Source organism: Triticum urartu, chromosome 2A (genome assembly GCF_056163025.1).
Source record: "Triticum urartu cultivar PI428250 chromosome 2A, HENAU_Tu73, whole genome shotgun sequence".
In the NCBI taxonomy this organism is placed as follows: Eukaryota; Viridiplantae; Streptophyta; class Magnoliopsida; order Poales; family Poaceae; genus Triticum; species Triticum urartu.
In genome coordinates, this window is record NC_141874.1 from 113,418,679 (window position 1) to 113,432,455 (window position 13,777).

General features: G+C 43.9%; 1 pseudogene; it reads right to left on the reverse strand.

Annotated features, from left to right (window-relative positions):
• Positions 1-5,535: 5,535 nt before the first annotated feature.
• LOC125535282 (uncharacterized) lies at positions 5,536-8,064 on the reverse strand (annotated as a pseudogene).
• Between the last annotated feature and the right edge of the window lie 5,713 nt (positions 8,065-13,777).

A 13,777-nucleotide genomic window follows, 5' to 3' on the forward strand; every position in this document is an offset into this window, starting at 1 on the left:
GAGAACGGCGGCGAACAGAGGATCATATTCCCAGGCAATAACCAGACTGCCCCTATGTGCAGGTGGTGGAAGCTCCGGTGGCTAGCCGGACTAGTGAGTTTGCCAAATTAAAACGGCAACTGGATGCGGCAGACGCCGACATCGAGCTTGTTAACAAGAGGCTTGGCAAGGCACAGGGTAAGTGTTATTATCTGGTGAACGCCACACAGTAAGAGCAGCATGATGCCAGTATCTTTAATATGTTGTGACTGTAGATGGAGCTGCCATCGTGGAAACCTTGCGGGCAGAACTTGCCCGAGCCAAGGAACAAGCGAGGATTAGTAATGCCGCTGCTTTGAAGGCGACCGAAGAGTTGAAGGCCGAGAAGGCCGCACATTGCGAGAGCCAAGAAAAGATGGCCAAGATGGCTGTAGAATTAAAAGACACTACCGACCGTTGCCGGGTCCTTGAAAAAGAAAACCGAGCAAAGGTAACAGACCTTGAGAAGGCCGCGGCGGCGGACAAAGACACCCGTTCTGCTATGAGAGCGAAGAAGGAGCAGCTGCGAGAAGCCGGGGATATTGCGGCTGGGAAACCCTTCATGTTACGAAGGAAGTTCGGAGATCCACGGTATGCCCCTCTGGATCGACTGTGGAGTACGGCAGATGCGTATATGGATTTGGCGGCGAGCGCTGCCGATGCGGCCAAGTACTTCCAAGGTCAGACAGATCGTGAAGTGGACAAGCTGTTCTGGTCGCAATTCCACATTCCAGAGCGTCTGCTTTCATTGACTGACCAGCTAGCCGAATGGGCCGAACTGAATAGGTTGTCCGGACTCGCCATGAGGTCTATTGTGGATCAGCTATGGCCGGAAAAGCCAAAGCCGAACTGCTATTTCAGCTTAGTGCAGCTGTTCCTTGGTGCAGTGCCGCGCATTAATGCGATGAAGAGGTCGGCGTGCATAGAAGGCTCGCGGATGGCCCTTGCCCGTGTTAAAGCATACTGGGCGGAGATGGACGCTACCACTGTTGCGGCGCAGGGTTCGGCCATAGGTCGAGTGGCTGCCGAGCATTATTTCGAGGAGGTTCTCGAGGGTGCTCATTTGATAGAGGCCCAGTGCTCGAAGAATATTATGTTTGAGTGATATGTATTCTCATTGTAAGCACAATGCTTTTATGAAGTTTTTATAAGGCTGTGTTTATACTTTTGCCTGAAAGTAGTATGATGCCTCCTGTGCGGCCGTTTATGTATACATGTGTATAACCTGAAACATTGCAGCCGTCGGCTTCAACCCCCACGCATATAATGCGGAGGTGCTCACAAAAAACGCGTGTTCACACTTAACCCAACGTCTTGGTCCTATTAAGGAGGTGATAGCGTAGCGAGCGAGGCAACCGAACTATAATGCTTTAACACTTTCACTTAGCCATAGGAGTTTGACAGTGGGGCTACTAGATAGCCCCTAGTGGCTCCGCACTCTCCCGACCGCGGGGTACGTACATGCCTGGCTGGAAAACGGCCCTTCGTTAAGGCGGAGGAATTCTAACATTCCGATAGGTCATCGAGTGGTTGACCAGTCTCACGCTATATCATGACAGTCAGTTTTTGGCTTTCTCTACTGAGGTGCTCATCCGGATGAACCAGGGCACAATCGCAGTAGTTCTCCTGGTGCTACCTTAGCCGATAAAGCGGAATGTAAGGCACCAAAACGCAGGAGCCGGGCAAACCCAACATTTGACCAAAGACAATGATTCGGAGCAGATGCATATAAGGCCAAACTCGTGACGCCGAACACTCCCTAAGGTATTCGGTCTTTATGGTATAAACCGGGCCTAAATAGTGCCCTTTGTAAGAAGCCCCTTGTGTCCAGGTACGTGCATTATTCTGACGTGGCCACATGCCAAGACGTCAGCATCCTTCTCAACTGTGCTGAGAATTCGGTGGATATGTATCAACAAGAGACAGTAAAAAAGGTTTACGCAGGGTCTTAATCTAAAAAGAATCCTTGGAGCGGGTCCCTGCTGCACGTCTGCGCCTGTGTCTCCGTTGTGCCGTATCCTGGACGGGTGTAGCACGATGATCATCTGTAAAAGAGAGGAACTTAGGTGAAAAAGTTGTTGTGCAAAAAGATAGTTTTTAAAGAAACCATGTATAATTCAAGATGAGTAAAAATTGCCGCTTGTCTGCGCGCGTTGAGCCCCTTGTATTTGTAATAGGGGTGTGACCATTGATCCGGTATGAATTACATATAGCTGCGCCGGACTTGACTAACCGTGTCCGAGGTCTTGACGACCTGTTAAATGCTTTAGTTGGTGAGGCCGTTTTTAGTGTGCGGCTGCCAAGGCAGCCGCACTCTCTTTGGCGCGCAAAGATCGCTTAATACTTCCATTTACTATAATGATGCCACATGGGCCGGGCATCTTGAGTGTGAGGGAAGCGTAGTGCAGTATTGCATTAAAGCGAGCAAAAGCTTCGCGTCCGAGTAGTGCTTGACATCCACTTTGGAACGGAGCGATGTTGAAGGTTAAATGTTCACTACAGAAGTTATCGGGGAAGCCGAATATAACCTTTAGTAGCAGGGAGCCCGTGCAATGAGCCCCTGGTCCTGGCGTTACTCCTTTAAAGGTAGTATTGCTATGGCAAATTTTTGCTGGGTCTATCCCCATCTCGCGGATTGTGTCCTAGTATATCAGGTTTAGACTGCTGCCACCGTCCATCAGGACTCTAGTGAAGTGGTATTCGTCAATTATTGGGTCTAATACCAGGGCAGCCCATCCTACACGCTGGATACTTGCTTAGTAATCACGATGGTCGAAAGTGATCGGTTGAGACGACCAGTGGCAGGACTCCGCGGTGATAGGCCCTTGGGCATATTTTTCTGGGAGTGCCGTTTTATTTCTTGCTTTGATCACGTGTAACACGTTTACTGTTTTGACTTCTAGTGGAAATTTCTTTTGTTCCCCAGTGTCTTGCTTGAGAGGCTCATCCTCGTCTTCGCTTGGTCTATCCTCCCCCTTGTGTATGGCGTTGAGCTTGTCGGATTGCTTAAAGACCCAACATTCTGTGGGTATGATTAGCGGGTTTACCAAGGGTGCTATGGATCTGACATATTTGGTCCAGAATTTTGTTTAGGCTGGATAGTTCGTCTCTGGCGCCTTTAGAGGGCGGCTTTTGCTGACCTAGCCGGGAGCTTTTGAATCCGACGTTTACTGCCGTGCTCTTCGTGTTGTCTTCTTTATTCCGGCGTTTGTTATTGCTGTTGCGCCGTGATTTCCCGTTTCCATCTCTAACTTCAGATGTACTAGGGTCGCTGGTGCTGCATCTGGCTAGCCAACTGTCCTCACCCGCGCAAAAGCGGGTCATGAGGCTTGTTAATGCTGCCATTGTTCTCGGCTTTTCTTGGCCGAGGTGTCTGGCAAGCCATTCATCACGGACGCTATGCTTAAAAGTTGCCAAGGCTTTGGCGTCCGGACAGTCGACAATTTGGTTCTTTTTAGTAAGAAACCTGTTCCAAAGTTTTCGGGCTGACTCTCCGGGCTGTTAAGTTATATGACTCAAATCGTCCGCGTCCGGAGGTCGGACATAAGTCCCTTGAAAATTTGCCCAAAAAGCGTCTTCAAGCTCTTCCCAGCTTCCAATGGAGTTTTCGGGGAGGCTTTTAAGCCAGTGGCGAGCTGGCCCTTTGAGCTTGAGGGATAAGTACTTGCACTACACCACAGCACCACATCCCCAACAAACAGGATGGTCGGAAAAACAACGTCTGCCGACACACAGTCGGTCGGGAAAAAGTATTGCCGACCGAGAGCGTCTGTTGGGGTAAGTCCAGACGGTAAAACCTTATCCCGACCGACATGTCTTTCCCGACCGACAGTCGGACGCCTATAAACCGAATTGCCGACCGACTTTCTGATGGCCTACCCCAGAATCTTTCCTGACCGATTTTCAGCTGGCGTTGCTATTGAAGCTTTCCGGACCGACCGTTTGATAGTACAGTCTTTGCCGACCGACTTTCTGCTGCCCCTATCCTGAACCTTTCCCGACCAACTGTGCGATGGTGTCTTTTTTGCCGACTGACTTTCTGTTGGTCCTAGCATGAGCCTTTGCCGACCAACAATAGGATGATGTTTTGTTTTGCCAACCAACAATTTGACAGCATTTTGCTTAGCTGAGCAATGTTTAATACCCACGTACCCTTGATTTCCCATCTGCCTTACAATACAATGTCAATCAAGTTGCATATCTCATTACAATATGATATTAGTCAAGTTACAGTAACTTGCATGTGCTCCGAAAATATTAAATCATGACCAAAGAAGGATAACATATTAATTACTTCTCACAAGTAAAGGAAACATTTATGGTTCAATGACCGAATCACCCAACAGGTTTACAAAATGATAGATGCATCTCCGATAATCATTGTTTGCTCCATTACTCCAAATACCCAGGTGACAAGATGACATATAGGTTTACAAAATGAGACCTAAAGACGCATTGTTTTTGCTCCATTACAGAAAATCTCTAGCCGATGCAAACTGACATCTTCCTGGTTCCTTCCTGCTCCTTTTGTATGTCTTTCCTACAAAGGATAAAAATGTCATGGTGAGCATGCATTCAGAGACAATGGCAAAAACAATAATTGTATAAAGCATCTATGGCAATTGGCAATTAAAAACTATGGGATTTTAGTGTTACAAAAAATAGCTCAAGGTCAGAACAATGCCACAAATGTGTTAATTAGATCTTTGCTGTGTTGGACATCATAAAGCATCAATGCAACGTGACCATGAAGTATATATTTGAGGAAATATGAGCAATATAGAGGTGTACTCGGAGCAACACAAGGAAACATAATTAAGTTGTATTTCCATCATCTGGACATAAGGCAAAAAATTAGCATGTCCGGACTCCCAGCTTTAATTCAGAAGACATGATACTATTTACTGTGGAGAGCACTACAGGCTAGCTTGGTTGGTGCCGGAGAGCAACTACAAATTTGTGCCAGCCAGCTCCTCTAGAAACGTCTAGGCGTCTATGTTTCTTGGCTAACCACATTCCCAGGCCCAGGCTAACCACTCATCCCATGGACACCAACAAAACAAGCTCCAGGCATCTCCCAGGGAGCACCCAAGCAATAAATAATAGTTTTTAAGGCTACACCAGATTTGGGAAATGAGGCATGTGGCAAGTAGAACTTACCAAAGCCAACTTGAGCCACCCAACACGGGAATTGCTCGAGTCTATGTACCAATTTAAGACTACAACTCTTGTAAACAATAGCATGGACATAAGAGCAACTTTTGCATCACATTATTATTTCGTTGTATTTCGACTAAATCATGTAAGCTATGAACTATACATTAAGAAGTGGCAATGAACTAGGCAGGTATTGAAAATAAGAGAAGATAGACGAGCATTGATCATTACTGCTCAATGTACAGAGCTAGATAACAACTATCATGAGGAAGAAGAAGACACAAGGGTGTGGTTAAGTTCATTTTGATCCCTGGTTTTGTAGCTCAAAAAATAAATACTAGCTCATGATTCAAATATACCTTAGCGGCGGGATGAGGAAGATGCCCCTGGTTTATAGGGTTTCATCTAGCAAAGTGATCATGAGTCAGTATCACATATCAAACAATTTGAGATAAGTGGACAAAACACATATTGTTGGTGATTACCTTGCTAGCTGGCCATGCAATGGACCTTGTGACAGCATCAGCGATAATTTGTAAACCGTCATATTCATAAGGCACCGTAGCATCCCTTCTAATAGCAACATTGACAAGAACCTCATAAGTTCCTGGTCCAAGGGTCTCTCCGCCCACAATAGTGTCTGGGTCAATTGAGATAATTGTTGCCTTGGCAATAGGAGTTTTAGGACCAGTCCATGCATATAGAAGCACATCCATACCAATCTGAATCAATGATTATTTTACAAACATGAAAACAAAACAGAATTTAAACATATAGGTAATGATGTGAAGATTACAAGGCTTTCATCTTCATAGGTTGATGAGCATCTTGCTGGGGGCTTTGCAACAACTCTTCTTTGAACAAATGGCTCTTCATCATCATGTTCAACATCTTCTTCAGCATCATTATGTTCCTCAGCTTCAGCTCCGGAGTTCTACCAGACAACAATATGGAAATAGAGTTAGTGCATGCAAGATGGATTAATTATGCATTGAAAGGATGTGGAAATAGTTCATTACTTGTCGAGAATTGGAACCATGCTGCGAGCTAGGAGTTTCCAGATTATGCCTTCCTTGTGAAGCTAACATCAATTCCATTCGGTTCATTCGTTCTTCCATTTGTTGCACATGCCCCTGGAGCATGTTATAGCGATTTTCAGCTTCTCGACGCCCTTGCATTTAAACTAGAACTCTTGTGCTCAATTTACCCCGTGTACCTGGTGTGCCCAAATCTTGAGGTGTTGGGCCTAGACCTAACACACGGACACGACCCCTGGGCTCCTTCATTCCACATACACGTGCAAACAGATCACCTTCTTGAATGCTCTTTTCCTTCCATTCAGGGTGCTTTTCAGCATTCTCTATGAGTTCTTTCTGCAAAATGATATTTACGAGCTCTGTAAATTCTACTTCTACAATTTCTGAGCAATATTGAAAAAGCATGGCAAAAGAGACATACAATTGTTGTTTCTGCCTGTGGCACATAACTCCCTTTCCTTTCCCCTTTCTTGCATGTATGTGTTTAGATATAAACTTCATCTCTCCGAGGATCATGCCCAAGTTTGACAGCCTACAATCATTTATTTATTTCAATATGCATTAGTCACTGAATCACACTGGCATATCATTTATAATTGGGGTAATTTTTTTACCATTTCATTGGCAACACGGGCATGACTCTTGCTGCCAGATGTATGAGGTACTGCATTGGCACGATTCTTTTTGGCGATAGCACTACGAGACTACAAGCAAAAAGTAAAGGAGATTTATCACACATATTGTTTGTGTTTTGATAATCATTACATGCATATTTGTTTATCTGTGTCCAGGACAGAGTGTACTGCAAAGATGTACTACAGTTTTGATTAGCAGGATGACTTACTTCAAATGTCGAAGATCTCCAATAAGTAATAAGGGTCTTCCAGTCAGCTTCACTAATTCTGTTGTCACGTCTTTTCATAAGTTGTGCATCAGTGAGTGCAGCATCAAACTTGTACCTCTTTAAATCTGACTTCCAATCCTTCCATTTTATGTGTGAAGTGTTGATAACAAAGCTCAAAGCAGTTGAGTCCAGCTCATAAAATGCCTATTAAAATGAGAGAAAACAGGACACTCAGTTAGATGGCATTAAAAAAGAGTGTGTAAGTTATAAATTATGCTCATTTCTACCTTCAAGGTCTCCCACACAAACAACTTTTTCTCTACATCAACATCTCGCCAATCTAACTTTGCAGGTGGTATATGCTTCCTCACCAAAGTCAATGAAATTGGCAAATTCAGTTGCATCTGGCCCAACAGGCTGGCCATCCCCATTAAGTGGAATATGGATTTTGGGTTGATTCGGCCTTGCATATATGTTAGCCTTTCGAGTAATTTTTTTCCACCTTTCTTTTGACTACCATCACCATCAAGCTCACGAGTAATCTCTTCATGCAAGAAAATTAACAGTCATACAACAATTCTAGCAAGTGACATTAGGTTAGAATATGAACAATTATAGCAAGTGACATTAGGCTACCTTTGGAAGGCTGATGCTCAAGATCAACATGATCTTGATCTTTTGATACCCTAGACCTCAAAACACGTCCTTCATTCGCGCTTACAGGTGCGCTGGAGGGTGCCTGCATAGATATATAGGTTAGTGTTGCAAGCTACATTTGCTTCCTTCAGGTAGAACATGAATGTGATGGAAGCTACATACCTTTCTTTTCTTTTTGGGGGCTTGGTTCGCTTCCATATCTTCCTGCATAGAAGCTCTTGTTGCTCGTACCGCTGCTAGCCGTTTATCATTCTGTTCAATCGTCTTGCTTCTCAGTAGTTCATACTCTACCGCTTTCAGTTGTTCCTCCATTACCCCACCATCTTTAGCTCTTTCGTTTGCGCTTGCCATTTTTCCTCCTGCAAAAGTAACACTATGTGAGTACATCGCTGAAAATACAAAACATTAGAGGATCATACACAACACTTACTTTTTTTCAATATCACTTGCTTTAAGAACTAGTCCATCTATATCTGTCCTAGCAGAACCAATGCATCCATCCGCAACACTCACACGTATAGCAGTACATGGATCAGGCAACGTCACACGTAAAACATTACCGTTGTCATCTTTAGATTCTTCTATGTCATATAATGATGGAACGACAACAGTAGACCACTCAGCATCAATGGGATCTTCAACATAGTAAACTTGAGTTGCTTGTGTGGCTAATATGAAGGGCTCGTCTGATATTTTCTCACCGGTATTGAACAAATGCTTGAAATTCACAGAAGTGATTCCAAACTGATCAGTTTGCACCCATGCATCTTCTACACGATTATCAACCCGGTCACATTTGAACAACACTACTTTCCCTTCATGTTGATAATTCAACTCAAGAATTTCCTTTATAATGCCACAATAGGTCTTGTTTCTTACACTAATATTGTCACCTTTTCCTTTTGCAAAGGATGTGGTTTGTGCAACAAGAGCTACTCCACTACTCTGAAATGACTGGCCCTCATCATATGATTGTGTATGAAAGTCTACCCCATTTATAGTGTAGCTACTATACTTCATAGCAACCAAGTTTGGCTCTTTAGCTAATATTTTTATCTCATGAGGTGCTTCATCGCCCATTTCTGCCACCTATGATTATGAAATGCTATTGTTACTCTACAATGGGATGGAATTATATGTCTTATAGGTTGACAGTCACATGCCCACTTACGTGCAATTTAAAGCACTCATGAAAGGTCTCATAATGCACACGCTTGACTTCTCGATGACTTCAAACACCAATAGAAGAAAGGTAATCCATATGTTTGCTGCATATAGGTTATATTTATCAATTGACAAGGAGGAGAGAAATAACCTAATAGCAATACATAGTAGGGATATCTTACTCTAGGTATGGTTCTATGTTGTCATAATTGAACAAGACGTATTTGTGGGCTTGCAGCCAAGTTTTGTTATCTAACATCACCATGCACTTGCCAGCCAGCCCTCGACCAATGTTGTGGAAGAAAGGAGTTGTATCATCAACTTCCATATCCAAACCTCCATCATTCCTAGCTCGACTCAACTGACTCTCATCATCCAAATAGTGTGAGCAAAATGTCAAGCTCTCATCAAACAAATAGCCCTCTGCAATTGATCCTTCCACATGACTTCTGGTGTGGACATGTCCCTTGAGCTTTCCTATATACCTCTCTACATCCCACATGCTGCGAAAATGTACTGGACCAGCTATCATTGCTTGTGCTGGAAGATGAACCATCAAATGGACCATAATATCAAAAAATGATGGAAGGAATATGGCCTCAAGAAGGCTCAAGGTCTCATCTATTTCATCATGTAACCTTTGCATGTCACTTATGCGAGTAACCTGTGAGTACATTCGCTTGAAAAATCTGATCACACGAATCAGTACCGCACTCACTCTTTCTGGTAATGTTCTTCTCACTGCAAGTGGCAGCAAGTCTTGCAAAAGGACATGGTTGTCATGGCTCTTTAGCCCAGTTATCTTTTTCTCCTTAACATGCACATTACGGCGTATGTCGGGTGCATAACCATTAGGAAGCATGGCATTTTTAAATACTTTGCAAAATGTCCTCTGCTGATCAGATTCCATTGTGTAAGGTGCCGGAGGAAAAAAACTTCATCATCATCAAGATCAATAGGTTGAAGATCCTTTCTAATATTGAGTGCTTGAAGGTCATATCGAGAATTAATATTATCCTTGGTTTTTCCATTGACTGCCAACAAAGTGTTAACTATGTTCTCACACACATTTTTTCTATGTGCATGATATCAAAGTTATGATGCATCTTCAAATCCTTCCAATATGGTAGTTTAAACCAAATAGACTTTCTTTTCCAAATGATCAGCGGATCCCCTTTCTTGCATTTCTTAGTTCTAGACTTCTTCGTTATAGGATCCTTCCCAAACTTGGTTTGCATATTTTCTGTCAGCTCTAAGATTTGCCTACCGGAAAGTGGAACGGGTGCTGTCCCACGTTCTATGTCACCAAATGTGCGTGTATCATACCTCAAGGGGTGATCTGCACGTAAGAACCTACGATGCCCCATATAGCAAGTCTTGCTACCATTTTTTAGCCTAAGAGAACATAATTGAGAGTGGCATTCAAGGCAAGCTCCTTCTCCAGAGGAAGCACAGGCAACCAAAGACCCAAGACCCAGTTTATCCATAATTGTGCATATTATGGCAGCATGCAACTGAAAATACTCTCTGGTTGAAGCATCATAGGTCCTAACACCATCAAGAAACATATCTACCATATCATCAACTAGTGGCTCAAGATAGACATCAATATCACTACCAGGAGAATTTCTACCAGGAATCAACAGTGATAGGATGAAATTTGATTGCTTCATAATCATCCAGGGTGGAAAGTTATAAGGAATCAATAATACTGGCCAAATTCTATAGCTGAGATTCATGGATCTAAATGGATTAAAACCATCAGCACATACTACAAGCTTAAGATTCTGCTGTCTTTTGCAAAATCTTTATTTTTTTCATCAAAATCTTTCCAAAGGAGGGAATCTTTAGGATGCCTAATCAAGTCATCTTGTGTGCGCTCTTCTGCATGCCATCTTGTGAGAGCCACAGTTCTGGAACACACAAACAACCTTTGAAGCCTCTTATTTATTGGGAAGTAACGAAGAACCTTCTTAGGAACCTTGTGGACACGTTTCCCATCTGCACTCTTCCTTTCAGATTTCCATCTTGAAGCCTTACATTCTGGGCATGAATTGGCATTGGCATTGTTCTTCCAAAATAGAATGCAATCATTTTCACATGCATGGATATTAACATACCCAAGTTTCTAGGCCTTTGACTAGTTTTTTAGCTTCATTGGAGTTTTGGGGTATTGCGGACTGAGGGTAAGCATCTTTTAGTAGATCTAACAACAGATCAAAACTTCTATCAGACCACCCTCCAAGCAGTTTGGTGTGAAGAAGTCTCACTAGGAAACGAAGCTTTGAGAAATTCTTACAGCCTGGATATAGCTCTTGTCTAGAATCAGCTTCAAGTTTGTGGAGAGATTCTAGAAAAGAATCATCCTGATCTAAACCACAATCATGTTCAAGATCTCCCCCTTTATCCAAACCAGCAGCAAGATCTCTTAGCAAATCAGATATATCATCGCCCTCATCCCTATCTTCACCCTCATCTAGATTTGGAGGAATGGAAGAAGAAGAGACATGTTCTCCATGAAACATCCACTGTTTGTAGCCATCTACAAATCCCTCGCATACCAAGTGCTCACGGACTTCAGACTCTTCTCTCCAGTATGAGTTCACACAATTTTTGCAAGGACACAAGATTTTATTCTCAACCGATGATTTATTAAATGCATAGCCTAGGAATTTGGCGAGCCCTTGTAAGTACTTCTATGTATGCCTACATGCAAGTGTACATGTGTAGTGTGTTATATATAGTTTCAGCATATAAGCAAAACAAAATATATATGCGGCGTTATACCTAGGCGCACCCATCCAACCTTTATCCATGGTATCTTAGCTTCACAATTGGTTACCACCAAGTCAACACTAAATCCTGAACGAATAATATCAAAACCAGAGAATGCAAGGAATCAATTTAAGTACTATAACTAAATTGGCGCGGAAAAGAAACGAAGAATCATAGAACCAATTCAATGGTAGTACACATAGTAAAGGCATATACCACCATAAATAAAATCGATCAAAGTTGTGGTTGACTCACCAACTGGTGGAGGATGCAGCGACAAGCACGGGAGGGGGATCGCTGCACCGCTGCTGGAAGCTGAGTCGTTGGCAGCAAGAATCCTAATAACCAAAATAATTAGACAAAATAAAAGTCAGTGTCAAACATGAGGAGGCATCTCTACATATTCATGACATCCACACATATGGAGGGCCTCTGGACTTGAGTGGGGAAGAGAAACTCACCTAGTGGTTGCAGCAAATATTCTACAACTTCTCTTTGTCGGCTCAATGTTACCAGCAGCGCTCCTCTATGTTACCTGTAGAAAAAACAAGACATATGAACAAGTAGACTACAACTTTTGAGATGATGTGCTTTATATATTTCTGCCATGTTTTCTTTAACTGCAAAATCTACTTCAGTAAACAAAAGAGAAACTCAAGTTTAAAATTTTTGTTACTGAAATTTAGGTATAACATCAGGTCAGTTAAGTTGTATGTTTTCAGAGACTCCAGTTTTTTGGATGTATGTCCGAGTTGCATGTTTTTAAAGGAAACATGATTCTAAAAGTCAAGATGATGCTTTTTAATGAAGTAATACATACTGTTGGCAAGGTCAATCCATATGCATGACAATATTTAGCTCCTCGGCGCTCTTTTTGTGTATTAACTTTATAGTTAAACTCTCTTCATTTGTCTTGAGATCATCCAGACAAGAAAACTCGATACCGATGACTACAAATTCCTTTCTATCGGGATGGTGGAATTAAATGACAGAACTGCAATGGGGAAAAAACAAAATTTGCACACAACAGCTCAACTTCTAGAATTAGTTCATATTGCTACCACCAAGCTTCTACTCTGTACATTGATTAGCACATTTTTGCCTGCATAGTATCTCACAATCAGACTAGCTGCAGTACACATCAAACAAGAGAAGAAAAGCAAGAGGTGTAGCCGTTCCCTACTGCCGGAGCTCCCCGTTCCCCACCAGCCCACTCTCACAACAAAGCCTAGAGAGAGAGAGAGGGGAGGGGGGAGGTAAAGACAGAGAGGGAAGAGTTGTACCTCAGCCGCATCGACCATTGCCGCTGCCGCTGTGTGTCTTCGAGAGCTAGACAATGGAGATGGGGGGGGGTCAGTCCAGGGAGGGTGGCTTGCCGCTTCCCAAGATGCTCACACGCCTACTGCTGGTTGGAGAGAGGCGCCCGGAGAGAGAGAGCACTAGGGCATGGGGCCGGTGGTAGAGAGACAGGACGGCGTTGGGGGACGTTGACGAGGCAGGACGGCGTGGGGCGGCGCTGCAGAGGGAGGGCGGCGGTGGAGCGGCGCCACAGAGGGAGGGCGGCGTGGGGCGATGGTGGAGTGGCGCGGCAGAGGGAGGGCGGCATGGGACGGCGGTGGGACGGCGTGGGGCCGCATGGGATCAACCGGCGGGAGCACTGGCGGCGTGCGTGGGGAACGAATAGATCGAGCTAGGATTTGGCTGTCCTGTGCGTGCACGTGCGAGGGGAACGAAGGAGATTGGGTTTTGGGGGGGAAATGTTCGCGGGCTGGGCCATTTATTGGCGCTAAAATTTGGCCGTTCGCGAGCGAGGCCTAGTTAGCTTCAGAATGTCGATCGGCGTTATTTACCGACCGATGGTCTATGGGCCATAAAGGATTTCCCGACCGACTGTTTGATGATATATGTTATAGCATTCCCGACCGATAGTGTGTAACTGAACAGATGTTTCCCGACCCACAGTCTGTTAGAAATTTTTCTGACATATTGTGGGTCGGCAATGGTGACTTTTTCCCAACACACGCCAGTAGGGAATTTTGGTGCATGGTGTAGTGTTGATGGCGTGGAGATCATCTCCTCGAGCCATATGGATATGGAGGATATAGTCCTCAATCCAGACCCCAGG